The sequence below is a fragment of the Heliconius melpomene genome, chromosome 13, assembly GCF_056956725.1.
Source record: "Heliconius melpomene rosina isolate 202511_hmr_F chromosome 13, ASM5695672v1, whole genome shotgun sequence".
In the NCBI taxonomy this organism is placed as follows: Eukaryota; Metazoa; Arthropoda; class Insecta; order Lepidoptera; family Nymphalidae; genus Heliconius; species Heliconius melpomene.
In genome coordinates, this window is record NC_140401.1 from 16,329,298 (window position 1) to 16,341,895 (window position 12,598).

General features: G+C 32.4%; 1 long non-coding RNA gene across 1 annotated transcript in view; it reads left to right on the plus strand.

Moving 5' to 3' along the window:
* The window catches only part of LOC146533166 (uncharacterized), a 55,269-nt gene that overhangs the window by 11,758 nt on the left and 30,913 nt on the right, over positions 1 to 12,598 (plus strand). The window contains exon 3 of the long non-coding RNA XR_014878651.1: positions 4,028 to 4,072. This is a non-coding gene — a long non-coding RNA (uncharacterized LOC146533166). The remainder of the gene's footprint in view (positions 1 to 4,027; positions 4,073 to 12,598) is intronic.

Genomic DNA, 12,598 nt, shown 5'->3' on the forward strand with positions numbered 1-12,598 from the left:
TGTTATGTAGTTTTTTCTTGTTTGTATAATTTTCTTGTTGTATATAAAACCTACTTGTAACACATAATTGGGTATTTTGTGGTGCAATTCTTGAATATTTTTTTTCTGCTGCGCATTGTCTCGTTACCAGAGCTAGGATACGAAAATAATAAATATTTTATTACTTGGAGTGGAAATCGAACTCACAACCTGTCGCGTTTATAGGCGCACGCATGCGCCACAACTGTCCTGTCTATATATCTTCAATGAACAATATTCTAAAATTATCTCAATAATACATACGATTTCAACGTGCAATTCGTTTTAATTGTACCTTTACTCAGTACACACGTATCATTCGAGACATGGACAACACGCTCGTAAACGCCCATTCTCACTTATATAACGTTTTGTTTGTTTGTACGATGCACCCAGCGTATCGGATGACCCTCCAGCTAATGATACAACGGCTGGCTCACGAGCGCACTCCATCATTCCTCCCGACCTCTAATCAACACTACACTATTGCTCCGTAAACAATACCCTCTCTCTCTCCTTGAAAACGGAAGCTGCGTTTCAGTTAAGTATGTTGTCGGCTGCGGATTAGACTCTAAATAAATTTTAATATTCGTAATTATGATTGTTTTTATCCTCATACGTGTTGAGTGGCGGAACTCAACCTCGGGCTTATTGCCATGGTGCCAGAGCGAAGAAATGAAAATATTAATAAATTATAATTCATTACCTCAAGGGGAGTAGATGAGAGATGGAGTCTTTATTAGTAATTGATATTTGGAACATTAAATATTTTATTTTAATATTTTTTGCTGTATTTATTAAGGAATATTCTTTTTAAGTACCCAAATAAAAGATATTTGCTAAATTAACGACGCGTTAATATAAGTTCTGTCAAAATAATTTGAATGGGACATAAAAACAAAAGGTATTTACGCTGTTTTTATACAAAACTTGCTTTGTTTATTAAACGCTATGAATGGACAAGGACTTATTGTCTTTAGGCTTATAAATGTACACGATAACACGCGTTAAATTCTAATCTGTCAATGAAAACCGTCATTTGGACACTTAAGCCTTTGTAAGTGTCCATAAATCTCGCATTATTATACTAACGATGCTAGTAACATGTAAGATACTGACCCATTCAGGTAGACTGTAATTACTTTTCTTTGAGGTCGGTACACCGATGGTATATTGTAATTTTATATTTTATATAGTTTAGTAAGTATCTTCATAATATATATTTATCTAAATGGCCATGAATATTGGTTATTGTATAAGTAGTTTGGTCACGACTAACTGAACACAAAAGTTTTAGGTTCAGCTCCCATTCTCGAGTTCTCTACAAAACGTCTGTCTAGAACTTTTCCTGTGGTAACTTTATATAATTTATGAAGAAATTACGAAATTCAGAAATATGATGATGAATTCAAGATATTATTTACTTGGCAACGTTAATAAATGCAACTTATAAGTAAATTTTCAGCTTTTCATCCAATTGCAAGTGCGCTGCAATATTTAATAAACGAAGCGTATAATAATAAAATTACATTAAAAAAAACCCCATTTTAGTCGAGTTATCATTTCAAATGGAATATTTTAAACGCTTATTGTGTGCTAACCGCGTTGTGTAAACAAAAATGAGGCCCAGAAGCCTTAAGTGTTTCGAAGTATCGAAAGTCGCGATATCGTGATGTCAATCACGTGCCGCACGATAGCCGAATGATCATTGCCATCGGTTTTGGTTTAGCAATGGTTGTTGGGGATTGAGGTTATTGTTGATTTGTTTTCAATATGGGTATGTGTTGGTTCATATTATATAGGTTCAATATAGGTATATCTTTCGTACATATATACATCTTATACAATATATATCTTTTTGCATAAGAATATATTTTGTTTATGTAACGTTGTTGGCATTTACTTTAATTATCGTAATTATTATTTATTATGTGTTTTTGTCGCATTCGTTGCAGTTACTACATATTTATTACAAGAACTTGATGTGTATTGTATATGTCAGATATTTTTTATAAAATTAATCTGTAACAAGTTATAAAGGCCAGAAGGTTGAAGCCAGTCGTTGCGCAGGGGCACAGGCTTTTTTAATTCCCACTCATTTTGAAATATTGAATATTTTCATTCCCTGGCTGCGACGATAGGGCAAGCGCGGCGATGAGTGCCGCCATTCTACAGGCAAAGCCTTCAAAATTCAGCGGAAAATGGGAAACAAAAGTAACACTTGGTCCCCTCTATCTACCCTAATATGTGCGAGATCCAGACTGAATCTAAAAAAGTTATAATTGCAATAAAGAAAGCATGGTGCAGTATATACATACAGCTATAATAATATGTAACTGTAGATAGCTGTAGTAGGTATATCGGTCGTCACATCTGTGGGACCGTTTGGCTCATTAGTATGCCGTGCAAGGAGTAGTTATCTATTGTGCTGTAAAAGTACTTATCTGTAAGTTTAGGCGCATTTAGTGAAAGCTCGGCTTCGACTCGCCTATATATGACCCATGTTTAATAATGATCCTCTTATAAGTATTTTATGTGTGTATATAATAGTTATTGTTTTAGTGTTTTGTATCGACATAGTTGAATAAAACTAGATTATTTTAACATATTTTCTAAAATTTCTTTACAATAACTATCTATTTAACTAAATATATTTACCTTAAATGTTCATATTTTGCGACTGAAACGAAAGCCATTTGGACTGCGCTATTGTTCCGTGAATCATCGTGACAACACTGCATGATGGATGTAGTAGGTATGTTTCTAGTTTGTCTAGACGTTCTTTTATCAACCGAAACATGTGTTTTTTTTAGGATTTCTAGTGTAATTTTCTATTTTAAAACAAATGCTTATGTTATGTTTAGTATTAATTACACATAAGTGTATTATAAATTTCAATACAGTATTGTTAGCCGTGACGCACGTCGGCGAGGCCGCTGCACAGAGTGCATTGCACCCTTGTACATGTTCGTCTATTTGCTACGTTCGCAGATAACGCGGTACAATTGCATTTGATGTTAGACGCTGGCACGCATGTCTCCTTATAAACGACGTCGAATACTGCACTCAACACGCTTTCGGTGCTTTCGTGTTTGATACTATGGAAATTGTAAGAATTGGTTTAGGGATGTGCCACTCTCTCTATTCTTTCTCTATTTCATCAGGTAGCTTAGCTTGTTTTGAAAGGTATAAATAGTATATTCTTATTTCAATTTAGTCTATATCAAAACTTTGTTGTATATATGAATAAATATTAAAAACAATTTGTAATATCCCATTGCCAATAAGAAAAACAACTGTTTATCCCTCGTCTTGGAAACGAAGATAATTTAAAAAATGCCTAAACCCTCAGACGAAACACGACGTTAATTGCTTTCTCTCAGTGTTTTATCGAACCATTCGATTAGATTTGTGTACTGAGAAAAGAAGTGTTTGTATTTTGTATCTTAATGAGTTACTAATAAAGTCACTTTTTGTTTATCTAATTTGTTGTGACAAGTGTGTTACTAAATGCTAGGCTAATTTGAATCTCATTTCTTTATGTTTAAGGCTGTTTTTACTTTATTTTATTTTTTATTCGAACACAAAATATATTAGTGTGTGTAGGTAAGCATTATCATGGGATCGATAGTATTGATAGTGTCTATTTTGAATTTGTTTTATTGGACTATTATTATGCGCTTGCGCGTGCTTTCAATGTTAACGCTTTAGCTTTATTTAGAATTCGTAGGTTTTTAATACTTTTTTTAAGGCTAATTAGTAAAATTTCATAAATAAATTTGACTTAATTTAAGTGTTAATCGTAATATCATACAAAAATGTTAATTGAGCGTCGTTGAAATTTGTACTTTTTTGTACATAAGGTATACATTCTATTGAAACAGCTGAAAAGTAAATCGCTATATAAAAATGACACCTAATTTGCGGAATTACACTCAAAAGTCACAAGTTTTGAAGAGGTGTTTTCTTTTATGTTTATGTTAATTTCATAACGTTTTTTCTATTCCAGGTAAACAACCCAGTATAAACAAGCGGTGTACCAAACGAGAACGAGGTCAGTAAACAACATCACAATTTGTTGATCCTCTTGCTACAAGTGAAATTAATTAGTAACTTATTTACGGTGTCTGTCATATTTATGGTGTTCGTTGTTAGTTGATGAGAAAATAATTAATAATTTAATATTAATTAGACGCTATTCATTGATAGAAGTAGGTATATTTATTAAATATAAATTTTAATACGTGAAACAAAAATTATGCATCTCTTTTGCCAAAATTATGCGGAAGGAGTTTCGAAATTTAGTACAATTATTATTATTGTAAAGTATTATATATATTTTTTGTTGTATCTAAATAAATTATAAAGGGGCAAGCGTGCAACCATTCGATTCTACTCCAGATCCTACTCCAGGGAATAAAATATTTAATATTTTCAAATATTAAATAAAAACAAGAAAAAATGGAACATAGAACGGAGTGTCTTAACACTAGGTTCTCTGCCAATTCTGTTAAGTACGGGAACAGCGTGAAGCTAAAAAAATATAGCAACTATATTAGTTAGAAACAGGAAGGAAGAACGTATAAGAGAATTCTTACTAAGCCTCATAAAAATACTTAATAGAAAAACCATCTAGGTACGTATTTTTCAAAGAACAAATGCTTCAAGGTTCTTCTGTTACTTCGAGCTTGTTATAGTTCGAATAACTCTTGGAATTTCTTCCTTAGTAGAGGAAAATTGGAGCATCATGGAATGTTCTGAATATTGTTATAACATTTTTAATGTTCCTGACTTTCCGCCGAATTTTCAAGCCATTGTGTGTTGAGTGGCGGAACTCAACTCAGTTTACCTTGTTACCAGAGCAAACAAATGAAAGTGTTAATAAATAATTATTCATTTTCACGAAGTGGCAATCAAACCCACTATCGCGATTACAGTCACACGTATGTACCTACCACTACACCACTACGGCCTCAATTTATATAAGTATTTATGCGTTATTGACGGAAAACGTCGCGCTGATCCATTTATAGTAGTATCGTAAACAGTTAACGATGCCCAGTTGACTCACGGCGACGATCATTCTGTCGGTAAGTAATGCGGCTCGGGTCCATAATGGCGTTTGTTTTACTAAGCTTATTTAACACCTATTAAATGCCGCGATATAACTGTATTATAATTATTATGCAATTATACTTTTATAACAGTTTTACAATCTTTAATGATAAATTGAATTTTATTAATCATAATTTATGATTATTCTTTATTTGATATAAATTAGAGCCGAGCAATATAGGTACCTATGTTGTAAAAATACTAATTTCCACACTAACACACACTAACTGTGTAAGCCTACAACTATCGGCTGCACTCGATAGAGTGTGGGAACCGAGCTCTACATATGTTACTGATATGAGAACATTTCTTCTGAAGAAATAAAACCATATTTATAAATGCTTCAACACGAGTGGCTCCGAGAACTTAATATAGGGTCTCGCGTCAGATTCTTTTTTATTTTTTTATTATATGTTATATTTATTTAGTAAAATTCTATCTACCTAGCCTACCTATTCCTACAATAAAAATATGTTTATCTATTACACTTATATAACTTATCTTAATATAATATTCATATTGACCTTTAAAAAAAGAATTTTTTTTATATTATATTGTACTCCATGTATATGCTATACATGGAGTACAATATAATAATAAATGTAGAAACTTTACTTTTTATACAATATGCAAATAAAATTACTATAAATGATAATAATATGTAAAAACACACGAAGTTATTTTCATCCTTCCTACTATATTTCCTAAGCTCTTAACTATACAGTGGTTATTAAACATGTTTAATGCGCAAAATGTTATTTATGATATTGTCAGTGTGAATGAAAGCGTACTGAGCATAGACACTATACGTAATTAAATATTTTAAAAACAAATCTCTCCTTCATATCCTCTTTTAGTGCCTTCTCAACCCCAATATTTTCTCTTACCCTATTCTTTAAGGTATCTTCAGAAATTGAACGATCCCTTTCTTGGCCAAAAACTTGAGGAATCCTCAAAATATTTCTGTCATATTAACGATCAATGTCAACTGATATTAGGTACCATTTCATTTCGACTTGAGATCGATCCGTGTTAGTTAATTTTCCTACGAACAAAACTCGCTTTTGAGCTCGTAGTGAATAATCTCACCGAAATAAAACTCGCAAATGGTTCGTATCAAAACACCACAAAAGTTATTGCTTCATTAAAAGTAAATAAAGCTAAGATTAATAGGAAACTCATCCATACGCGTCGTGTTTTAGTTTCAAACAGTGTACCCTTAAAATGAAACTTGAATAATAAGTCTTAGTGTGTACATTCTATGATTACTCACCTTACCTTTTTATATAATATGGACGTATCTTTATTCTTATGTGTTTACTTTTGGTACTAAGTTAACAAATTACTTTTCCACCCAAAATTATTAACTGTTGCTTGGAACTCTTGTTTGTCTAGGATGGGATCAAAAGATAATTTTACGTAATATCCATGTACAGAATAAACACAAACTATGAAAAGAATGAGAAAAGAAACGATACAGAAAAAACCTCTCAAAGGGGCTTCAATAACCGATAATTTCAAATTAAAACACCCACAGACCAATCAGATAGCAATTTTTCCGAGCGACAGGCTAGAAAAGCGAACACATGTTTCGTCTCGTTCGCAACGTGGCGGGGGTGGTTGAATGGAAGGGGCGTGACGTCACTACCCCCCCAGCCCCTAAAAATAGACGGCCGGGAGCCGCTCAATGAAGGCTCTTGCGTTTTGAACTCCCTAGTAGGTACCTACATAGTAGATATACTGTATATAGTAATATACGGCGGTGAAAGTTTTGATCGCTGCTATTTAGAATTATTTATTGTCCTTTTTGTTTGGTGAAATGAATTTACTTAGATTTTTGCAAGATTAGTTGTGTTTATTTGATTTTGACTTTTCTTATATTTAGTGCTACTTAAGGTTAATATTGCCTTAAGAAATAAATATTTTCCTACTTTAAATATTTTGCAGTATTATATAGTAGTAGTTTTTATAGCGATACAAATCGTTTCGCGATAAGTTCATAATAGCTGGAATTTTAATTTATGTTACAGTAGGAAAAAGGGGTAATTACATTTTCACTAGCACGTAGTAAACAGCGCCGCACTTCCATCTCGCAGTGGAAACGAGTGGCGTGTTAATACACAGAAGTAATTACCTCCATTTATTATATGTATTTGCATTCCCGTCCCGTTTATTTTGTACTTCTTGTTTGCTGACCGAAAACTTGTTACTTTCAGTTTGTGATTCTGATTATTTTATTTTCAAGTTATTTTTTTTTTATAATATATATAGATAAATAAAGATAGATAGATAGAAAAATAAATGAGTTAAAATGTCACAGCCTTTTTGGATAATATAGATACTTCTATATAAGTATTGATAAGTTGATTCTCAAAGGTCCAAACATGAAACAGATATTCGTGCTCGTCAGATAAATAAGGGTCTCGGAGCGTTCTCTCATCTTGAGTAAAAGTCACTCAGTAATAAGTATAATAAAATAAACGAGAGGGAAAATCCTTAAATATGGTGGTGAGGTAAAATAAACAAAAAGAAATAAAATATACTCTAAATATATGAACTTTGCTTTTACATACTTATACGAAAAGGGCTATATAACTTAGTTAAGAAAGATCAAATTACCGATGTATATCGTAGAAAATGGCCCCAGGTGTATAGTTAGCGTCAAAACTGGCAGTCTCAAGCTCAGCTCATTATACCGGCGTGAAACAATGGTACTTCACTGTCTTGTTGAATTACTCGCAAACTTTAAATAAATCATGTAGCTTTTGCTTTATTCGAATATATTTTGTCTGTATTTTATGTTAAAATGTAACCAAAGAAATCATGTACGGATGTACTCTTAGCAATTCATTTGTAGTTAAAATTCCAAATAACTTTGACATAACTTTTTACTGCACAATTTTAATTACTTCGACATTAAGGTATTTTAATTGCAAACGTACCGGTTTTTAAACCCATGCAATATCAACTATATACACTATTATATGAATAATTTAAAGACATATTGAGATACATTTTCTTAGTAATTTAGACAATTTTTTTTACTGTTTTTTTTAATATTACTTATGTTTAATTTAGTATACATAGAGTAAAATACTATAAAAACTTTATTCAGTTCGCAAACACAAATAAGATTTGTGCGCAATTCCTGCGTTGTAAATGTAACTAATAACATTGATTACATTCTCTATTTACACGGCAGTATCATATGATACCGCAGCCTCAGTATTAGAGCGTAGTGTGCATATGTGATGAAAGTGGACGATTGCGAATTTTAAATTTTAAATGAATCTCATATAGGCCTTCATACATATTGCATATCGCGTCCCCTCTCGCCCTGCATGTATTGTGAGCGCACGCATATTGGATCGATTTGAAATTTTAAACTGCCCTGGGTGATATAAATTTGCTGACTTTTTACTTGACTTTGTTTAATTTTTTTTTATTCTATAAATTCAATTATTCATTTAAAAAAATGAATAATGTGAAGAATTATTTAAATTTGTACAATATTGTTATTGAAACCGGTCGTTTGAAACATTTTTTACGTTTCTTAACGTTTTTACTTTTAATAAAACGAGCATACGCCGCGCCGTTGCTACATTGGGTGCAAGAGTTTCTAGCTATTGAGGCAAAGGTGAAACCGGGGCTCGGCCTCGTTGAGATGGCTATTGCTTAAGATTTCATGTTTCCGTTCTCGGTCTACGCCTACGTGACGCTGTTGGAATAACACCTTTGTTTATATGTGCAATAAAGTCTACAGATGTTATCGAAATCATAAAAATATAATTTTCTGACCTTAACAGTATTAACTGACTTCATGGTTACAATTAGAAGTATATTTTATTTCTTTTGTGTGCTGTTGGGACGTGATGGTCGTGGGCGTTTTTTATGGTCACCTGACTGCTAATGTTTATTAGGTTTTAAATAAAGACGATTATTGAGATTTATTATAATAGTCCATTTTTATAATGTTACCGGTATTTGTATGCTTAAAACACTCGATATTTCTCGATCAAAATTATAAATTAAAAATAAATAATTTCAATTTAATGCAAACGCTTTATTCAAGATACTCTAAAATTTATAAAAAAGATATACAAAAATGACACGTTAAATTGCAACAGCAGCACAATATTACCCTTAAATATCAGATCTAGAGCTCGTATAGTCGCCGTTTTATCACTTTATCAGTTGCGATAGGCCCGAATAATAGATTCACTGATAACATTATCTTGTTACGTACAGAGCGATGAATGAAAAGATGTACTTTATGCTAAGAATTTTAGTCCTTTATGCTAGAGTTTTAGAAGTGGATTTTTTAGCTTCTTATTAAGCGACATTTGTCTATAATAAGAATTTAATTTAATGAGCATTTTAGTTACAAAATTATCTTATTGCCTATTTACAGATGCTTGCGGTAAATGTTTTTATAATATAAATTAATTTCATTTTGCCCTGGTAGACGGTGAGCTACATTGATTTCTGGCCAGTCAATTCCCAGTGTCTTGACAATTATGTAGAAACTTGACAATTTCTTTATACTCGAACAGTGTACAGATGTTTGCTTCTTTACATATTTCATGAAAAACTAGACTAGACACCAATAAATGTGGAGTATAATTAATAAAATAATAAAATTTAGTGAGGAATTTAATATGATTATACTGTGTTTGCTGCAAGCACCAACGTTATCACATTATTTATGCCACAACCGACGCGCTTATTAACGGTTAAGTGAATAATGCAAATATGTTAGTCATATTGTGTTTGAATATTTTCGATCAAGTGCATTTCATTGTTTTCCTGTTTAATAAAATGTGTCAATAAAAAGAACCTATAATATGTAGTGTATATTTGTTTCTAAAGCTTAGTAAAATTATATCAATTTTTTCAAGTGACAATTTAGAGTATCTGCTACTGCTACTACATGCGCAGTTCGCGAGTAACGAGCTGACGATCAATTGGCTGTGACAGCTCCGTCTCCCGTATCTTAAAGGTCATAGAGGCACATCGCTGCGGTGAGTGTGTGGCTCTCTGTCTCTATTGCAGCATATTAAGCTAGCGGCTTTTGTGTGAGTGTTCGCCTCTATCGACCGTATTCTGTAGGTTGTAAGGTTGGATACGGTATGACGGTGACGACGGTTGCCAGGACGACGTTACGCGCCTGTGGGTCCGCACTCATTGAGTGGGATTTAGGGTTGCTAGTGTTTCAAAATTTGATTGAGCTATTATTATTATTTTGAAAAAAATATTTATTTTACTTGGAATATCTTAATTTTGGTCTATTTACTTGTATTTAAAGAAACATTCATCTATCATGTTTAAAAATACATTTTATTATAATATTTTTAAGTTTGTCGTTAATTTGTAAGATTTATCTACAATTGGAAACAAAATTCACCATACATTCAATATAAGATCTTTTGTCCAATCGAATAACATTCCGTTGATATAAAAACAAGAATGGCAACCCTAACGCTATCGTTATCGACGCAGCCGGAGGGTGGAGACGACCGACCTTGGCCGTGACTCCCTCCACACCGCCACGCACAGGCCCAAATTGATTTTCATCCTTACCCACCACCCCTGCCCTCATACTCCCAAGTTACCCCTACGTGCGTACTGAAAATATTTTGCGCATCGTGTTTTTGGATTCTCTCATTTCTTTTTCAGTCTGTGATTAAATTTTTCCTTTGGCCTTGCTTCGATATTTTGTGTTAGATGTGAATGTTTATTTGGCCTTAGACATTTTTTGAAATTATGTGTTCTATACTAATGTACAGTTCGGTCGATGAATTGTGGCCGCCCAAGTTGGCGGTAGATATCTATACAGATTTGATGTCACGATTTTGTTTACTTTTGGCTTTAAAAATTTCAGAAAACTTAACTCCGGCCACGAGTCGTCGAACGTACTGTAATATATTTACATTAATACATACATATATTGGCTTCGTTTTTAGTTTCGATACTTTAAATTCACTTTTGGTCCGTGTCCCTTGATACGTTTTATGGGGCACGTGACCTGTATGACCGCTATTTACAAAAATATAATAATTTTAAAATCAGATTTCTTAAGATAACTTACTAATAAAATATTTTAAAAAAGAAATCAACACGAAGACTTAGTTATAAAATACAAGCCACAGTGTTACTATATTTTAAAACTAGCGGACCCGGACGCGGCTACGCCTGCTTGAAATATAAGAATATAATTTCTATAGAAATATAATTTCAATCTAGATGAAATGCTAAAAGTGACTATTATATTTATTTTCATAAGGATGACTATCAAAATGACGCGGTAAGGAACGCGGTCGCGTAGCGACGACGGTTGTTATTAACATGGCAGAATAAATTGCATGTCAAATTCGAAAGTATTTTAATTTATTAGTACATATTTGTAATATAATACTAAATAGCCTATAGCACTTCTGAAGAATGCAGCTTTCATACAAAACAAAAACAAAGTAAATCGATCCAGTAGATCCAGAGATCTTAGCGTTCAAACAAACAAACAAACAAACAAACAAACAAACAAACAAACAAACTCTTCCGCTTTATTATATTAGTATAGATTATTTTTACATATAAATGATAATATTCTTTCCTATTTATTTCTTTTTACTCTTTTCTATTTGTTGTCGTGGAGTCAATATTGATATTCTTAGAGAGCCTCTGCCGTCAACAATTTAGTAAATAATCGGATTATCAGAATAACTGACAAGCTCTCAGTACAGTATTATTTCCAATGGCTAGCTACGCTTGCGACTTATAGAAGTACTCGTATTTTGTTTGTGTAAATTATTTGTAATCTTATATTTTCAGGATTCCCCCATGGTAGTACTTTATTTCTTAAAGAATGTATTATAGGCCATGTTGACATCTGATATATGTATGTATACGCTTTTAAAATATTTATGATCCGTGTAAATTTAGTAGCGCATAGAGTACTAATATAGAGTATTTTTTTGTACTAAAAATTTGGATTTACGGTAGTAAACGCCGCGGTTTACCATATCAGACTAGGAAAATAATTTATATCTATTTTATAATTCATAACAGCTATCGTATTTTCAGTAAGTTATTTACCAAATGCACCACGATCAATCAGTGTCACTTATTATAACTTTAAAACGCGTTTAAACTTTTAAATATGGCAAGATAATATTAAGTTTAACTTTGGTTCGAATTTTTTTATTTATTTATTCGGTTCGCCCACCACTGACGTGATATAAATAAAACATATATCGCTACTATATACTCTACGTAGTCAGTAGAGTCAGTAGTTACAAGTCATGCTATAAATAAAGTCAGTATAGGTACAGTTCGCGAATATTTCTTAAACATTATGACTTACCGTCTTGGCACCTGAGCGCGGTTTCGATTTGTTCATCTCAATAAAAGAGATGCCTTTTCTTATCTATTTATTTGTTGCCAGTTTGCATGTATTTTGCAATAGCAA